Raw genomic sequence first — 20,315 nt, forward strand, 5'->3', positions numbered from 1 at the left:
GAAAAAGTTTACACCTCTGCTACTCTCTCAGCTAGAGCTTTAAACTGTCAGTTTCATATGATCCAATACCAAGAGTTTATGCTTGATCAGTTAACTAAAAACTGTCCTCTGATGAATCCTTAGATAAGAAATATGTATTAGAAATGGTGAATAACATCCAACAGGTTAGTAACCATTCCTTAAAATGTGGCTATGATGCACTGGAGGCTTCATTTACATCAGCCATGACTGGCACAGTGATAAGAAGGCATGCATGGTTGAAAGAACAGGTCTTACCGGATCATGTTAAAGCAAAGCTATTAGATGCTCCTATGGATAAAGCCAGTCTATTTGGTACACCTGCCCAGCAAGTAATGAAGAAAATGGAAGAAAAGGCAAAATCTGTACAAACAGTTAAAGATTTCTTACAGGTTCAGCCCCAAGGTTTAGCAGGAACTGGCCTGCCAAAATTGGTCCTTTCCTGACTCCACAAGATCCCAAAGGGGCAGGAATAGGCGCTCTAGAGGCAGAAATCAATCCAGAGGAGGTGCCTACAGAGGACGACAGTGGCAAGGCAATAACCGAGGCACAGACACAACCACTGCCACTGCAACAGGACAATCACAGTGACTTGGCTCTGACACCGCCTACCAGGGAGCAAATAGCAGCACCTTTAGGCGGAAAGTTTGCCTTATTTTCAAAAATTGGCACTATATCACAAAAGACAAGTGGATTTTGCAAACCATAGACCAAGGCTACGGTTCCACTTCCACACCTTACCAGTAAAGAGGAATGCCAAACCTACCTCCAAATCAAAAATAGAAGCTCTACAGCAGATAGCGGAATTATCAAAGATGAGAGCTGTGGAAAGAGTACCAATAACAGAACAGGGCAAAGGATTCTACTCCAGACTCTTCCTAGTACCAAGAAAGAAAAGTTGGAGACCTATTCTCGACCTGTCCGTCTTAAACACATACATCATTGTCCCAAAATTCAAAATGCTGACCCTACAGCAACTCCTTCCCATGCTGGGCAAGGAGTGTTGGCTGGTAACTCTAGATCTCAAGGAGGCATACCTGCACGTCCCCATTCGACCAAATTGCAGAAGATACCTCAGATTTCTTGCAGGATCAGAGCATTATCAATTCTCAGCATTGCCCTTTGGCTTATCTACTGTGCCCAGAGTATTCACAAAATGCCTGGCATCAGTAATCGCTCACTGCAGACTACAGGGAATCCAAATTTATCCATACCTGGACGACTGCCTGTTACAAGCGGACAACAAAAGCAAGCTGACAACAGATTTACAAAGGGTCATTTACTTGCTACAAGTCCTGGGATACACAGTCAATTTACAAAAGTCAAGGCTGATACCATCCCAAACAAGAACATTCTTGGGCTGAATTGGACACAGTAAAACAAATGGCATTCCTAACTACAGAAAAACAAAAGAGCTCCCTCTTTACTTCTTGGCATTAACAAAGCAGAACAAACTAACAGCAAGAAAAGTTCTGCAGGCCTTGGGCTTCATGGCATCATGCATAATCTTGGTCCCACATGCCAGACTGCATATGAGAAAGCTACAGTGGTACCTAAAGAATTTATGGTCTCAGCACAGGCACAGCTTAGAAACAGAAATCCCACTAATCCCATGCCTAAAACAGGAGTTCCTATGGTGGGCTCAAGCATGCCAGTCAAACCCAGGCTTACCCTTCCACAACTTTCGAGCAAGCCAAACCATCACAACGGACGCCTCAGACCTAGGATGGGGGGCGCACATGCTGGACAAATGCATACAAGGATTGTGGACTTAAGACCAACTGCACCTGCACATAAACCAAAAAGAAATGCTGGCAGTAAAACTGGCAATCCAAACATTCAGACCATTCCTCAAAGAAGGCCATTTGATGATAAGGACAGACAACACCACAGTCATGTGGTACATCAACAAACAAGGAGACACTCATTCATACCCCCTATGCAGAATGACTTTGGACCTTTGGAATCTGGCTCTCAGCTACAACATCCAGTTACAGGCAATATTTGTGCCGGGAAAAGAGAACACCCTAGCAGACATGTTAAGTAGAACCACCTCTGATGCTCACGAATGGATGCTACACCCGGACATCTTCAAGGCCATCACAAAGAAATGGGGAATGCCACAAATAGATCTATTCGCTTCCCCACTCAATCACCAGCTCAAAAAATTCTGCACAAGGACATTCCACCCACTTGCATGGAAGGTGGACTCTCTATCCTTCAGCTGGACAGGCCTGACAGCATATGCATTTCCACCTCTTCCCTTGATACACAAGGTACTACTGAAAATCAAAGAGGAACGTCCAAGGATAATCCTGATAGCTCCGAATTGGCCAAGACAACACTGGTACCCACTGCTGAGGAGCATGTCTCGGGAAAGAATGTGGTCAATACCCCTGATGCCTTTGATGTTAACTCAGAACAACTACAACATCATGCATCCAAACTTAAAAACCTTGCAACTGACTGCCTGGAACATCACATAGCAGCAACTAACCCAGACCTTTCACAAAGGGTTAAAGACATTATCCTTGAAGCCCGCAGACCTTCAACAAGAAGGAACTATGCAGGAAAATGGAAAAGGTTTGTTATTTGGAGTACTGAAAGAGGAAAAGATGTGTCGAACATAGATATTGCTAACATTCTGGAGTACTTGGCAGAGCTTCTACATACAGGCCTGTCCTACTCCTCCATCAAGATACATGCATCAGCTATTTCAGCAGAATACAGCTTGATCCACCTGTCTTTTCGCATCCTCTACTCAGGCAGTTCCTCAGAGGGATCAAGAATGTAAAACCTCCTAGGAAACCACCATTACCAGCATGGGACTTGAACTTTGTGCTAGAAAAGTTGACACTCCCTCCGTTTGAACCAGCAGCAACAGCAGATCTGCAACACCTGTCATGGAAAACTGCTTTCCTACTGGCAATTACCTCAGCAAGGAGGGTTTGAACTACAGGCCTTAATGGCAGTGCAACCCTTCCTAATCTTCCATCAAGATAGGGTGTCCATGAGAACTAATCCTACATTTATGCCTAAGGTGGTATCCAGAGTGTCTTTAAACCAGGCAATCCACCTACCTACCTTCTTTCCCAATCCACAAAACGGGAGAAAGACTACTGCATACCTTGGATGTACATAGACAGTTACGCTACTACCTGGACAGAACCAAAAGTAACAGAAAGACAGACCAGCTTTTAGTAGCCTATGCAACAGGAAGGGAAGGAAAAGCAATTTCCAAACAGACAATCTCCAAATGGATAGGAAATTGCATAAGATTCTGTTACTCCTACCACGGAAAACCAATTCCACAGAACATAAGACCTCACTCTACAAGGGCTACAGCCACTACCGCAGCTTTCTTACGAGGAGTGGCAACCAAGGACATTATTGAGGCGGCTACTTGGACCTCCGTGCATACATTTGCCAAGCATTATAATTTACCTCTATACTCTAGATCCCGAACAGGGTTTGCCACTGCTGTACTTCAAGGGATCCTAACTACACCATAATTCTTCTTCCTCCACCCCTAGTTTGGCTATGGTATTCTACCCATTTGTTATGACTGCAGATGCATCCATGAAGGACATAGTACAGTTTTGTACCTACCATAAATGTAGATGTCGAACTGGATAGCATCTGCAGTCAGGATTACCCACCCTCCTTCCCCTCTGTGGTACTCCTAGGGTATTTACCCTCCTAATAGCTAGCTGGGGGGGAGTCTCTTATGGTGTATTTGTTTGTATATATGTACATACATGCTTATTTTTTGTGTTTGCCTTCTACTTTTTTGGAAACATTGGCATTTCTCCAAAATTTAGCCTTCCAAGAGGGCAACTGGCATCTGGGGCAAGAAACACTGAGGAAAATGGCGTTGGCTGATGCCTTTATACCCGAAGACCAGCAGAGATGACGTCGGGTGAAGTGCGACATCAGCCGAAGCCGGACCCAGACTTTGGAATCCGGCCGACCGAAGGGCTGCCTGACGACAGGACAACCCATTTGTTATGACTGCAGATGCTATCCAGTTCGGTCATCTACATTTATGGTAGGTACAAAACTGTACTTTATGAGCTTTTGTGACTTGTCCTATAGAATATTACTTTTTTCTTCTTTAATTGGAGGATGGTTGTTTATTAAAGTATAATAATCCCAGTATGATTTTTCATGATAGTTTTTTGTTTTTTTAACAATTTTATAGATATTAGACAAATAACCTGTACCCTATAAGGCTGTTTTGTGATAAGAATAAGGTATTCAATGAATTTTGGAGCTTCATGTCTAACTGAAGGTTGCATTTGTTCTATCTTATTTATAAGAAAATGCCTTAGATTTTGTAAAAACAACCAATTGTCTTTATTTATATTGTAGTTATAAATTATCTGTTCATTTGTTAGAATTTTCCCTTTCTATAAATTGATGCCAAAAGAGTAATGTTTCTTCTTTAAGTATATTTATTTTAGATATTTGGAATGTATCTAGAATATTTGGTGTAAAAGCTATAGGGAAAATAAGAAATATCCAATAATTAATATTTGGTATTTTGTTTATATATGTTTTGAACACTGAAAGTGTAGAGCTTATATAGTTTGATGGCAATTTGTTAATATTATTCCTTTTCCCTAAAAAATAATCTTTTAACATCCATATAAGGGGTGATGATATTACTGTTAAGTTGTCTTGTATGTGATTATAATTGATTTCTATGTAAATCTGCTCATGGGCTTGTTTCCATATAGGTGTGTATGAATTATTTAACCATAGTGTTATGTTTTTAATAACGGATGAGGTAATATATAAATCAGTATCCGGTAAATTAATTCCACCGTCTTCCCAATCTGGTAAATGTTTATTTAAGGCTATACAGGGTTTATTTGGAAACCATAGAAAATTTAAAATTAGTTTATTGTATCTTTGAATAATATATTTGGGAGGTGGCAATAAAAAATTTGTATTAAGTATAATATTTTGGGAAATATGATTATTTTAATCAGATATAATCTGTCTGCTGTTGAAAAGATATATTTATTCCAGTAACCAATTGTTTGTTCTATTTTGTCTAGTATTTTATTATAGTTAAATATTAGAGAATCTGTTAATTCATTGAGTAGATTTATTCCCAGATATAATAATTTACTTTCTGTTACTATATATTTGGAAAATCTTTTGTTTATATTATTTTTTTTTTACAATTACAGGGCATAATTTTAGTTTTGTTTTCATTAAATGTTAAGCCTGAAATATTTTTAAATTTATTCATCGAGTTAAATAGAGCATTCAAAGACTCATTTGCATCTGAGAGAGTTAATAGTATGTCATCAGCAAAGAGTTGGATTTTAAGGTTTAACATTTTATTAATACAAACGCCCTTTATGTTATTGTTTGATCTGATTTGATTTGCAAAGGGTTCTATGAGTAATGCAAATAACAATGATGATAAAGGGCAACCTTGTTTAGTTCCCTTTTTGATTGTTATAGGGCCTGATCTATGCGATCTTAGTTTAACATATGCAGTAGATTTTTCATATAGTATTTGGATAAGATTATTAAAATTAGAAGGAAAGTTATATTCTTTTAAAACTAGTGAAAGAAAGTTCCAGTTAACCGAATTAAAAGCTTTATTAATATCTAATGAGATTACATTTAAATCTAGGACTTTATGTTTGCTATAGTCTATTAATGTTAGTATTCTTTTAATATTATCTGAAGTATTTCTTCCTTTAATAAAACCTGTTTTATCTTTGTGAATTAAGAAAGTAAGAAAGTGTTTGATCCTATCTGCGTATATAGCCATAAACATCTTATAGTCTATATTGAGTAATGATATTGGCCTATATGAGGAACACTGCTTGTCATCTTTATCTGGTTTGATAATTGGGGATATCAATGAATATTTCCAAGAGGGTGGTATATTCAAATATTTCTTGGCTATATCATATACTTTTAATAAATAAGGATATGGCTTGATTGGGTATTAATTTATACATTTCTGGTAGCATATTGTTTGGACCAGGTGCTTTATTTGTCTTGAGCTTTTTAATTTGTAATTTTAATTCTGTCATATTGATTGGTTTGCTTATGTCTATTTGTTCTTGTGTTAATTTAATACGAATATTATTTTCTAAGTATTTTTTTATATCCTTAGTAAATGTATCTTGAGTGTTTATAGAATTATCAATGTTAAATTGGAGTCTGAATGCTTCTAAAATATCAATGTTAAGTTGTCTATCTCGCCTTCATTCTTGCTGGATGGGTTCGGAGCCGACCTCGGCTCCGACTCGGCCACTCTAAAGCTCGAGAGTTGGTTCTACCGGCTCGAGGCTCCCCTTATATCCCACAATGCTAGGCGTGAGTTACCTCAGATCTCGTTTGCCGCTACAGCGATCGAGGTGTTGGTTTTCTACCGATTCTTGGTAAGTGACTTTCTTGTAAAGTTAGTGAATTTAAACCCCTTTATTTTTAATTTTTATACTTATTTCCCTTAGTTTAGAGGAATTCTGCCCCCTTTTTCTTAAAATTCCTGTTTTTTCCCCACAAGAACTTTAAGTTCTTCCCTCGGGCCTTCAGGCCTTCTTCCATTCCCTAGTGGGTGTGTGTGTGTGTTATTTTCTTAATTTAAAACCTAGTTAGTTGTTTTATTTTAAGCTAAAACTAGACAGGGTGTAATCAGTGTGTTTTTGACTGTGTGTGTGATTGCACTTTCGGAATGTCTAAAGAATCAAAGGTCTCAGGCTTCAAGAAGTGTGATGCGTGCTGTCAGAAAATGTCTCTGACAGACGGTCACACTTCTTGTGTCTACTGCCTGGGACCTTTGCACCTGCAGGACTCCTGTGCTGTTTGCCATGGCTTCAGTCCCAGGGTCCTGCAGGAAAGAAAAAATAAATTAATTTTAAGAGGTTTACTCAAGCCTGAGGATTCCCTTACTGTGTCTTCAGGGAAGCCCTCCAAGGCTTCTAGGTCTTCGGCTCCAGCAACTGAGCCGAGACCTAAGGCTTCTAAACCTCCGCCTACATCGGCTCCGGCTGGAGCCGATGAGTCTCAGTCCACAGTTTCTGTGGTTCCCTCGGCTCCGGCTGGAGCCGAGGTATTAGAAATTCCCGTGTCGGCTCCGACCAGACCTTCGGAGCCGACATCTAGGAAGAGGTCCAGGTCACCATCCCTTGGCTCCGTTCATTCGGCTCCAGGATCCCCCCTGCTGTCTGAACGGAGCCATAAATCTCACTCCTCTAGGTCATCGAGGCTGTCGGATCATGACCTTCAGAGGGTAGTGAGTCGACTTAAGTCCGAGGCACTGGCCCAAATGCTTCAGAGCCCGACTCATCAGTCGATGCCTGCCCCTGTCCATCAATATATTCCTCCTCCGACTCCGTTGAGCTCGGAGCCGGGGCGTTTCGGAACCGAGACTGTGGCAGCGTCGGAGCCGATACAGGTGTCTTCGGCTCCGTCGTCGGCTACGATTTCTTCTTTCGAGGATTCTTGGCGCCGGACTTCCCTCGTCGGCTCCGAGGGGGTGAGTGGCATCGGACCCTTGTCCGACCCCGCTCTTCCTCTCGGAGCTTCGGCGCTGGTGAGTTCGGCTCCGACATCGCCTCGAGCCATCACTGTCGGTGCCGAGGGAGGTTCTCAGCTTCTCGGAGCGGGGACCTCTGGCTTTGCCTGACAGGGGTGCGTTCGAGGTCATGCGGAGTGTGTTAGAGCCTGGCTCTACTCCACAGTCGGCTCCGTCCGCCCCTCCCTCTACGGTGCCTCAGGTCAAGTCGACTCACTCCCTCATCCCGGACCGCAGAGAGCCAGCTCCTCAGGAACCCCTGTGGGATTTCATCCTCTTCCGAGGCCTCTCCTGATTTGGCAGAAGAGCCCCTCGGAAGAGGAAGTGTAAGAGGAAACACATTGACTCACCTGAGTCCATTACATCTGACACAGATTTAGATGATTCCGAGGGTCCCCCCCGTTCCCCTTCTGAAGATGTCTCCTTTGCAGACATTCTCGAAATCCTCAAACAGAGGGGAATTGGCCAGCCCTCAGCCCTTGGAGGATGAATCTGTGTACCTTGAGGCGTTGGCTCGTCCTTCCACCTCCTGGGTGTCTCCCCTTGACCCCCTCATGCAGGTGGTAGCTAAAGGCATGGACGGCTCCTGATTCAGTGGACCCCACTCCCAGGAGACCCTCAAAATTCATAACGGCACCAGCAGACAAACAGTTCTTGACAAAAGGAGTTTCTGTGGATGCTATGGTGGTAGCTGCTGCCACTAAGAAGGAACTAGCTGATCCTTCAGTACCTGTCCATCCACCTAACAAGGAATCTAGGTCCATGGTCAGGTGCGGAAGCGGATGTTCTCGTCAGCGACATTTACTATGCGTTCGCTGAACTACCTGTGCCATTTCACTCGTCTTCAAAGGGACTTGATTAAAGAAGCGAGTGATATGTTGAAGGACCCTACAGCTGCGGGTTTTCAAGATAAGATGAACACTCAGCTGGCTACCCTTAACTCCATAGCCAACTCCTCCATGCGCCTCCTTTCTTATGCGGCTGATGGAGCGAGTAGGGCCGCAGGGACAGGTGTGGCCTTACGTAGGCATGCCTGGATGCGGCTATGCAATTTTGCGGACCCCTTCAAGACGTCTTTCACTAACTCCCCGTTTGATGGATCATCCCTCTTTGGTCCTCAAGTGAAAGAAACCTTGACTAGGTGCGAGACTGATGGCAAGACTCTTTCTGCTGTCGGAGTCCATTTTTCTACTCCTTCTAGGCCTTACCCCAAAGGCCAGAAAAGTGGGAAAATGTGGTTCCGTAAACAATCTCAAGGGACTTCGCCTGACGCACAAAGTCGTTTTCCCGGCAGAGGCGGGAATAACAATGGTAGACGTCGCCCTCGAGGCAGGGGGGCTCCGCAGAACCAGGGCAATCGGGAAGTCTTCTCTGATGAGCCTTTTCAGCATCCCTGAGGTGTTGCCCGACTGCCCACCTTCGGAGGCAGTCGGGGGAAGATTGTCACTGTACCCAGAAGGCCTGGCTATCCCTGACTCAAGACAAATGGGTACAGTCTGTCATTTCCGAAGGCTATTCTATCCCCTTTCTTCGGATTCCAATCCAATCAAAAAAATCCCTTCCAGATGTTCCACCCGCTCAAAGGGATCTAGTGGTTTTGGAAATTTCAAAACTGCTTGCAAAAAGAGCAATTCAGCCAGTTCCAGCAGACCAGCAAGGATCCGGAATCTACTCAAGGTTCTTTTTAGTTCCAAAGAAAACAGGGGACTGGAGACCAATTTTGGATCTCAGTATCTTGAACAGATCAGTCAAGAAAACAAGATTTCGGATGGTCACGCTGCAATCCATCCTTCCCCTATTGGGAAAAGGAAACTGGATGTGCTCTATAGACCTTCAGGATGCGTACTATCACATAAAAATGAACAGACGCTCCAGAAGATTCCTCCGCTTCAGGCTGGGAACCAGTCATTTTCAGTTCAGGGCCCTGCCCTTTGGTCTCACCACTGCCCCGGTGTTTACCAAATGCATGGCAGTGGTAGCTTCTCACCTGAGACGACAAGGATTCCAGGTGTTTCCATATTTGGACGACTGGCTCCTCACAGCTCCCACCAAGCATCTCCTTCTGATGGCCAGGGATTACACCTTTCGCATTTGTCAAAAGTTAGGCATTTCAATAAATTGCGAAAAGTCTGTTTTGTCGCCTTGTCGTACTATTACTTTCATAGGCGCAAATCTAGACACAGTAGACATGTCTGCGAGACTAACACATCAGAGAATAACAGACATTCACAAACTGGTCTCACTCCTTTTCAACAACAACAGAATCAAAGCCAGGTTAGTTCTGAAAGTGTTGGGAATTATGGCGGCCATACCTCTGCTTCCATTAGCCAGATTCCACATGCTGATCCTTCAATGGATGCTCTTTACACAATGGTCATACCAGCAACTTCCAATGTCCCACACCATTATGATCACGCAGGCGCAGAAATCATCTCATGTGGTGGATGTCTTCCCCTCAGCTCTTGTTGGGAAGACCCTTTGTTCCACCCCCTCCGGTTGCTACTCTGACAACAGATGCCTCCCTGATCGGGTGGGGGGGCATTATCAGGGCAGGACGGTCCAGGGCACATGGCAACCAAACGAATGCCACTTGCACATAAATGTTCTGGAGATGAGAGCAGTGCTTTTAGCGTTGCAAGCCCTTCAAGACTCTCTTCCCTTGGGAACGATTGCAATCCAGACAGACAATATGTCTGTAGTGTGGTACATCAACAAACAAGGCGGAACCAGGTCATACCCCCTGTGTCGAGAAACACTCAGATTGTGGCAATGGGCGATTTCTTCTCAGCGGTTTCTGATAGCAACGCACATCCCCGGGAAGTCCAATCAAATTGCGGACAAGTTGAGCAGAGCTATCCTCATGCCTCACGAGTGGTCTCTGAAAGACTCTGTTGTGAGAGAAATTTTCCTCAAGTGGGGTCAGCCTTGCTGCGATCTTTTGCTACTCCCCAAAACAGCAAGTGCAGAGAATATTTCACTCTATTCCCTTTACCAGGCCAACCCAGCAGAGACGCTCTAGTCCAAGTTTGGCCCGGGACTTCTGTATGCATTTCCTCCCTTCCCACTAATCTCTCAAGTGATACAGAAAGCTATCGCTCAGAAGGCCTTATTGATCCTCATTGCTCCTTACTGGCCTCGACAGGTGTGGTTCCCCTTTCTACATCAATTTCTATTGGAGCGACCGTGGCATCTGGACCTAGTTCCAGATCTTTTGATCCATCAGTCAGGTCAGTTACATCGCCCTCCCTCTCTGAACCTCACTGCTTGGTTCCTCCAGTTCCAACCTTAGCCAGGCTTCCTCAATTATCTCACTCCGTTCGAGATATTTTGATAGCTTCCCATAAATCTTCCACTCGGAAGATTTATTTGAGTAAGTGGAAACGCTTCACATATTGGGCTCAAGGAAGGGACATAGATCCTTTCACTGCCTCCATCCAAATAGTCCTTGATTTTCTAGCTGAACTCTTCCATGCAGGTTCATCTCCTCTACTCTTAAAGTTCAATTGGCAGCTATTTCTAACTTTCATGTGGGTATTTCTGAATCTGCCTTAATGTCCCACAAGCTTTGCAAAGCCTTTTTGAAAGGAGTTTTCTTCTCAGACCTCCTATAAGAAATCCTCCTTCTCCTTGGGACCTAAATTTAGTTCTTGCTTCTTTGATTCTTCCCCTTCGAACCTGCAGTCTCCTGTTCTTTAAAATTGCTATCATGGAAGACTCTCTTTCTGGTAGCTATTACTTCAGCTAGAAGAGTTTCAGAACTTCAAGCACTCAGCTGTCGACCTCCTTATCTATTGTTTCATAAGGACAGGGTATCCTTACGAACGAACCCGTCCTTTTGCCTAAGGTAGTCTCGACGTCAAATCTAAATCAAAGCATTGACCTCCTGTCTTTTTTCCAGAATATTCCAATAGGTCTGAACAAAATTACACTGCCTGGATGTTCATCGTCAATTGAGGTACTATTTGGATAGAACAAAACAATTCAGAAAATCTGACCAGCTGTTTGTCTCCTATGCGAAGGCAGAAAGGGACTTTCAGTTTCAAAGGTATCATTATCCAGATGGCTAACATCTTTGATTTCCCTTGTATATGAAATTAGACACCAAAAGCTGCCTAATAAACCTAAGGCCCATTCCACCAGAGCTTTGGCTACTTCTTTAGCCTTCCAAGACAGACTGCCTATTGACACCATTTGTGCAGCGGCTACTTGGGCTACTCCTCACACTTTCATTTCTCATTATAAGTTGGATTTAGCTTCTAGGCATAGAGCTAACTTTGGTTCCACTGTTCTCAGGAGTCTGTTCCGTTAGGCCACCCGGGACAAGGTGCTAGGGACGCGGTCCCATCCAGCAAGAATGAAGGCGAGATAGACAACTTAACATAAAGAAGTTATGTTCTTACCATAACGTTCCATGTTAGTTGTCTTCTTCTCGCTTCTTCTTAAGGCCCCACCCTCCTGCCCCCTGGCCTGGACAGACCTAGAGGAGTTGTGATTGTGACCTCTCTTTCTACCACCTCTGTACTTTAGGTGTATGCTCTGCTGTGCATATTTCCTGGATCAGGATATAGGTCACCCTTCTCTTCTCCCTTATTTATAGAGGTGGATTTTGTTACTAATTATTCTATTACTATTATAGGCTGGGCCTAGCTTACAAACGAGATCTGAGGTAACTCACGCCTAGCATTGTGGGATATAAGGGGAGCCTCGAGCCGGTAGAACCAACTCTCGAGCTTTAGAGTGGCCGAGTCGGAGCCGAGGTCGGCTCCGAACCCATCCAGCAAGAAGAAGGCGAGAAGAAGACAACTAACATGGAACGTTATGGTAAGAACATAACTTCTTTTTTAGGTCCGTAACTCTTTTGTTAGTATTAGGAATAAATATTTCTTTTGTTTGCTTAGATTTAATTCTTTTTTTTTTGTTCTATTCATAGGTTCATACTAGGCTATCTGCCCTAAGCATTTATAAGCCTAGCCAGAGTGTGTTTGGATTTTGCCACCCATTTTAAATTAATTTTGCTATGCTCTTTTTCAAGGTTAGTATACTGTGCCTCTGTCTAACAGTGACACAGAAGTGATACCCGGGGTAAACCTACAATCTCCCATCCACTCATCAAGATTCTCTCTTGAAGAGAGTCAATGAGGGACTCTGCCTAACCTGGACTGGGATTTTATTCCGGAGTGAAGGGAGACTCTGGGTTATGAATCTGTCCCTCCAGCATGTCCTATTTATTTCAGTGCTGAGGTTCAAGTCTCTCAAGTGCGTAGCTCGATGGGATTTGGATTTTCTGAGGTGCAGCATGTCCATTAATTCCGGGTTGGACATGGCTTTATACGTCAGGCACAGATCGCCTCTGAGCAGGCGGTATGCCACTGAGTAGAGCTGGAGTTTCTTTAACCGGGCAGCATATGGCATCTGTTTGAGCCCTTTGATCCTCTTGGTGAGGTACTTTTGGGGTCTTTCCAGTTGCTGCAGGTGTCTGGTAAGGTACATCCCAAAAGGGGCATTGTACTCAATTATGGGCCTGATGGGGATGAGTAAAGAGGCACGATGACCTCCCCTGATCTAGATGTGAATCCCTTCATGATTAGGTGGGCTATATAAAATGTTTTTCTAACCACTTTGGCCACGTGGTTGTCAAATGAGAGATTGCTATCAACTTGGGTCCCCAGGTCCCTAATTACTTCTTCTATACTTAATGGATTACCACCTATGTGGTAATTTGTGGGAACTTTGTTTTTGCCAAAGGGGATGACTTTACACTTTTTGGCGTTTAGCTTGAGGCCATGGCTCTGGCACCAGTTGTCTGTTTCTATGAGGCCCTTTTGGAGGATGCTTGTGTCGGCTGGAGAGTTGATTGTGGCGCCCAGTTTGCAGTCATCTGCGAACTTGGGTCAGCCACAGTCCTTCTGTGTTGGCCTGTACCTCTGAGAAATATATACCAAACAAGAGAGGTCCCAGGACTGAGCCTTGTGGGACGCCACTTGTAACTGGTTTGCAGTCTGACATGGCTCCAGCAATTCTAACCATGTGGGTTCTGTCCTTGAGCCAGTTTGCAACCCATCTAGTGACATAGGGGTTTATATTTAAGCTGGTGAGCTTATCTATAATGCCCGAGTGAGGTATTGTATCGAAGGCTTTTGCGAGGTCCAGGTAGGCTGTGTGGACCACCTTCCCCTCGTCAATGGCCTTGGTGACAGTTTCAAAGAAATCAACCAGGTTTGAGAGGCAGGATCTGCCCTTAACAAAGCCGAACTGGGTAGGATCCAGTGTCTGTAGGTCCCCAATTTCTTTATTTATGAGGTCTATGATGATGCTTTCCATAGCTTTGCAGACCAAGCTAGTCAGGCTTATGGGGCGATAGTTTCCAGGATCCGTTGAGGCACCACCTTTGTGGAGAGGGACCACTGTTGCTTTACGCCACTCTTTGGGTACATATCCTGTAGTAAGGCTGAGATTGAACAGTAGTTTTATGTTTTGGTTTAGCTGTTTTTGGAGTTCATGTAGGACGCAGCCCAGGACACCGTCTGGTCCCATTGATGCTGTGTTTTTTTGCTTTGGAGAGGGCAGCTCTTACCTGAGCATCTGAGATGTCAGGGGGGCAGCACTCTGCTGGGATAGATATTTGCCCTTGAGGGGGGGGGGTTTGCGCTGAACCTGTCAGCTAGGATGTTGGCAATGTCTATGGGTTTGGTGTATTTTTTGTAATTTTGGACTAATTCTGAGCATATCTGGGAATTCCCACCCAGGTTCCTAATATAACTAAAGAAAGCCTTGTGATTATCCTTAGTGTCCTGTGCAATTTTTCTCTCTAAGCTGGCCTTAGACGATTTTATGAGTGCCCATAGTTTTTTGCTAATACTGATCAGAGATGCCTTCCCTTTTTGGGATTTTGCTCTATCATGTAGTAGCTTCCTCCTTCTATTGTATAGTTTGTTTATGGCTGGGGTCCACCAGACAGGACGCCTGCCTTTGGAGGATTGGGTCTTGGTTTTATTTGGGATTGCATGATCCATGCATTCCTGAAGGTGTTCATAGAATGCATTTATAAAGGATTCTGCGGTCTGGGCCGTATTTTCCACAGGCCCGGGAGCTTTGAAGGATTCCACCTCGGTTTTGAGGAGTGTGAAATTTGCTTTAGAGAAGTTTTTCACTGTGGTTTTCAGGGCAGGGGGTGGAGTCGGGATGTAAATATCCAGTGAGATTAGTTTATGGTCTGATCTTACCAGTGAGGGATACACTGCTGGTCTTTAGCATAGAGTCCCCATGTTGGTGATGATCAGGTCCAGTATGTTTTCCCCTCTTGTAGGAGTGGTAACAAGTTGTTCCATAGCATTTGAGTTTATAAATTCTAGGAACCTTTGGGCTAGGGTGTTGGAGCTAGAGTAATGCTCCCCAGTCTATGTTTGGGTAGTTGAAGTCGCCCAATATAATGGTATTTGGAGAGACCTTCATATTTTCCAGTGTTCTCAGGAAGGCCGAGTGGGGTTCCTGGGTTTGGGAGGGTGGTCTGTAGCAGGCTATAAACTGGAAGGCAGTTTTACCCACTGTTAGTTGCACATGGATAGTCTCTGATGCTTCGTGCTGTGCCACCAACCTGGAGGTGTGGGTATCTTTGACGAATATTGATACTCACCCTCCTTTTGTGGTTTGGTCCATGTTTTGGGGCCGAAAAGCATGGTATGAGGTATAACCTGGTAGTGCTGGGGTGTTCTCAGGAGCCTTGAACCAGGTTTCTGTTACTGCACAGATATCGATGTTCTCCATGCTAAGGAGAGTTTTGAGTGCGTGCATCTTGAGGTTTAGACTTCTGCTGAGTAGCATTACTCTTAGTTTCTTATCCCTTGTGATACCTATGGAGGTAGGTTTGTCTTTTGAGCCTTGCCTAAAAAAGGCACTATGGGGGTAGCAAGAGCCTTTGCCAATATCCGAAAGCCCAGGGGTGACAGGTGCAAGCCGTCCCTAAGGAAGCATCGTGGCTTGTCGAGCATGTCATCCCAGGCTGACAGGCATTGGATCCCCTTTGAATGACACCAATACTTAAGCCAATTGTTGAAATTGATCATCTTAGTTAAGTGTCTCAGGTGTGCTGAATTAGTAGAGTATGAGTTTATTTTTATCTTTTCTAAGTTAATCATAATCTTATGATGTAACAATTCTGTATACTTCTTATTGATTTATGTAAGTTCTTGAACTTGTATTACCCTTTTGTATTTCCAGTTTTAATTTATCTGCTTTGTTTTGTAAGTCTAGCATATCTTTATTCCATAACTTCCTTTTATTTATGTACCAGGATAATATTTTCCCATATGTAACTGCTTTTAATGAATCCCAGACATATATTTCTGAAATATCTTCTGTGTAATTTATTTCTATAAAGTTTTTGATTGTTTCTTCATAAAATTCTTTGAAATCTGCCAATTTTGTGATATAGGAAGGTATCCTAGTAATGGGATTTGAATAAAATGGTGTAAGTTCTATCTCAAAGACTATGGCATTGTGATCAGATAAGGGACAATTTATAACAAGCTAATTCTGAAGGGACTACTGAAACCCTCTTTCGAGGAAGATTTGGAGAGGTCTTCTAGTGCTAAGTCCTCTCCCTCTGAAAGAGACAAAACATCTAAAGCAAAAAAACGATCTCCGGCTCCGTATGTCTTATCGGAGCCTCCGGAGAAAGTTACTAAGTCTACTGTGGCATCCTCGGCTCCACTGTCTTCAGTGCCAAAGGAAGCTTGTCAACTGACAGAACTTACATCGGCTCCCAGCCTCTCGGAGCCAGTGTCGGAGATACTAGTTCGGAGCCGGTCACCAGTTTTTAGACCAGTTTCTCCTCCTCGCAGGTCTCCTTCAGAGAGGAGGTCTAGATCTCCTACCTGGTCCTCTAGGTCCTCCAGGACACTCTCTGATGTGGATGTGGATAGAGTGGTATAGAGACTGCTTCAATCACCGGTGCTGGCTAAATTGCTTTCTGCTCCAGCCCAGTCGGCTCTGGAGCCAGTCACCCATCCATTGTCGATACCTCCTCCTCCGAGCATATCTCTGCCTTCGGAGCCAGAGTGGTTGGCGCCGTTTGATGCTTCTAGGTCGGCTCCGATATCCCATCCTGGCTTATCGGCTCCGATCTCTGCTCCGACCCAGTCAGCTCCATCCACAAGGTCCAGGACTCATGGTTCCGTGGTCGGACCTGAGGGGGAGGTCTCGGGACGCTCTTCGGCTCCTAGCCTCCCTCTCGGTGCTTCGGCTCGGGTGAGCCTGACCCTTGCTTTGGACCTTGCCCCTTCTGCTCCAAGGTCTTCCACGGTTGGTCGATCCATGGAGCCAGGGGGACCAGCTTTTGAGGTCATGCGGAGCGTGCTGGCCAGGTCCTCAGCTGCATCATACAGCACTGACACTCTATCCCCTCCAGCTCCAGTATCAGTCTTTGATCGCCCTCTGTCCTTGGACAGCGGAGACCCAAGGCTTCAGGATACCTCCATGAGTGGTCCCCAGATTTCTGTGGGCCCCCCAGAGTTTTTGCCTGTGGAGCCACCCAGAAAAAGAACGTGCAAGAGGAAGAACATCAGACACCAACCTCAAGGAATCGGAGGGGTCCCCCCAAGTCGTCCTCTGAGGAAATCTCTTTCTCTGATATCCTAGAAATCTTGAAACAGAGAGGCGACTGGCCCTCTAAACCCCCCTCTAAGGGGGAGTTGGTGTTCCTGAAGGCCTTTGGGGCTCAGCCCTCCACCTCCTGGGTCTCTCCACCCTTCGACGAACTCCTGGATCTAGTTTGTCGGAGGGTGTGGGAAACCCCTAACACTGTGGAACCAGTTCCCAGGAGACCCAATAAATTTCTGCCTGCCCCCTCTGACAAAGAGTTTTTAATGAAGGGCGTCCCAGTAGATGCCATGGTGGTGGCAGCGGCCACAAAGAAGGAACTGGCTAAGACTTCATTTACCGTCCATCCCCCTAACAAAGGAGTCCAGGACCATGGACCGGTATGGGAAGCGTATGTTTTCTTCAGCGGCCTTTACATTGCGGTCGCTGAATTACTTGGCACATTTTACACTGCTCCAAAGAGATCTCCTGAAAGAGTTGGGAGATGCTGTGCAGGGTAACGTTTCTGACGCAGTGGCTCAGAAAGTCATCGCTCAGATGTCTAGCCTAAATTCTATTGCTAACTCCTCCATGAGGCTGATCTCTTACGCAGCCGAAGGAGCGAGTAGGGCAGCGAGTTCCGGAGTTTCTCTCACAAGGCACTCCTGGATGCGACTCTGTAATTTCATGGAGGCCTTCAAGTCTACATTCACCAATGCCCCGTTTGATGGTTCCTTGTTGTTCGGAACCAAGGTGAAAGACACTTTCACTAGGTGCGAGCAAAAGGGAAAAACTCTGCCTGCTGTGGGAGTCCTTTTTTCCATGGTTTCTAGACCTTATCCCAAGGTCCAGAAGAGTGGGAAAATGTCGTTCAAGAAATCACAGAGGTTTTCTCATGGTGCACAAAGTGATTTCCCCCTCCGGAGGCAGGGGGAGGGGGTAGTAACTCAGGTAGTCACCGCCCTAGAGGCAGAGGAGGCTCGTTTAACCAGGGAGACCATGATTCCTTTCGTGGTTCTCCCTACCAGCGCTCCTGATGGGAGGCCCGACTGCGCGTTTCCTGAGCCAGTCGGGGGTTGCATTTCACTATACCCAGAAGCCTGGCAAGACATCACCCAGGACCAGTGGGTATTAAAAATAATTTCCGGAGGATATCACATTCCCTTCTCTTCTCCCCCCCCACCGATCAAAAGAATCCCAAATGTTACACCCAATCAAAGGGATTCCGCAGCTTCAGAGGTTATAAAGCTGCTAGAAAAAGGAGCCATCCAGCATGTCCCCTCAGACCACATCGGATTAGGGACTTACTCCAGATTCTTTTTGGTGCCGAAAAGAACAGGGGACCTGAGACCCATCTTGGATCTCAGCCGCTTGAACCTCCACGTGAAGAAGTCCAAGTTTCGAATGGTCACATTGCAATCTATTCTCCCATTGTTGGGAAAAGAAGTGTGGATGTGCTCCATCGGCCTCAAGGATGCTTACTACCACATAAAGATGGACAGGGCATCCAGAAGTCATCTACACTTCCGGCTGGGAGCCAGTCAGTTCCAATTTTGTGCCCTGCCCTTTGGTCTCACCACAGCCCCCAGGGTGTTCACCAAATGTATGGCAGTGGTGACGGCTCACTTGAGACGTCAGGTATTCCAAGTGTTTCTCTACCTGGACGACTGGCTCCTTTCTGCCACCACCAGGCATCTACTACTACAGACAAGAGATGCCACTGTCAAGCTGCGTCAACAATTGAGTATCACTCTAAACTGGGAAAAGTTTGCCTTGTTGCCCTCGCAGCGTGTCACCTTTATAGCTGCCGAGTTGGACACCGTGCTCATGAGGGCGTTTTTACCACAAGAAAGGATCCAAGTTTTGCAACAAGTATACGCATTGCTCCCTCAAAAAAGACTGAAGGCAAAAACGGTTCTCAAATTGTTAGGAACTATGGCTGCAACAATTATGCTGGTTCCTCTTGCAGGCTTCACATGAGGCTCCTTCAGTAGATGCTCCTCGCCCAGTGGTCTCTACAGCATCTTTGGCTTTATCTCATAATGATCACAGACAGGTGCAAGCAAGATCTATGCTGGTGGCTTCACTCCAGCAACCTCAGTGCGGGAAAACCCTTTGTCCCATCCTCTCCTGTTGCCACAGATGCCTCCCAGATGGGGAGGGGGCATTATCTCAGCAGGACGGTCCAAGGCACATGGCAGGAACACGAAATACATCTGCATATCAATATCTTGGAGATGAGAGCAGTGCTACTAGTGTTGCAAGCACTTCAGAGCTTTCTTCCTCTCGGGACGATTGCGATCCACTCAGACAATATGTCGGTGGTATGGTATCTAAACAAACAGGAAGGAACAAAGTCATATCCCCTTTGCAGAGAGGCTATTCGAGTGTGGCAGTGGGCAGTGTCTTCCCAACGTTTTCTTGTAGCAACGCACATTCCGGGGAAGTCCAGTGTGATCGCCAGCAGGTTGAGCAGAGCTCTTCTGATGCCTCACGAGTGGTCCCTGAACAGTCAAGTTACGGAGGAGATTTTCTGCAGATGGGCTCAACCTTGCTGCGATCTATTTGCCAGTCCCCTCAATACCAAGTGCAGCAGCTACTTCACCCTTATCCCCCCTCCGGGGGAGTCACCCAGGGACGCTCTAGTTCATGATTGGCCCTCCGGTCTACTTTATGCCTTCCCTCCTATTCCTCTGTTGACAAAGGTTATTCAGAAGGCACAGTCCTTGGGAAGCAAAATAATTCTGATAGCTCCACACTGGCCTCGTCAAATTTGGTTCCCCTTTCTCCATCCCTATCTCATGGACGCCCCCTGGATTCTGGACCCACAGCCAATCTTCTGACTCGTATGTCAGGGCAGTTCCATCCTTCTCTTCAGAACCTCCGGTTGACAGCCTGACTACTCCAGTTCCATCACTAGTCAGGCTTCATCATTTTCCTCCGGAAGTGATTTATATTCTATCTTCTTCCCATAAGCCTTCGGCTAGAAATATTTATTCCAGTAAATGGAAAAGATTCTCCATCTGGGCTCAGGTGAGACAAATTGATCCTTGTACAGCTCCAATTTCTTCAGTTCTGGAATTTCTCTCCATGCTTTTCAACCAGGGGTCAGCAGCTATGACCATTAAAGTACAGTTGGCCGCTATTTCCACTTTTCACGTCGCTAATGAAC

General features: G+C 45.1%; 1 protein-coding gene across 1 annotated transcript in view; it reads left to right on the plus strand.

Moving 5' to 3' along the window:
• KMT2C (lysine methyltransferase 2C) overlaps nucleotides 1-20,315 on the plus strand; it is a gene marked incomplete in the record, with an annotated part of 4,117,755 nt that overhangs the window by 782,253 nt on the left and 3,315,187 nt on the right.

This window comes from Protopterus annectens, chromosome 3.part1, assembly GCF_019279795.1.
Source record: "Protopterus annectens isolate FY-2018-M chromosome 3.part1, PAN1.0, whole genome shotgun sequence".
Lineage (NCBI taxonomy): Eukaryota > Metazoa > Chordata > Ceratodontiformes > Protopteridae > Protopterus > Protopterus annectens.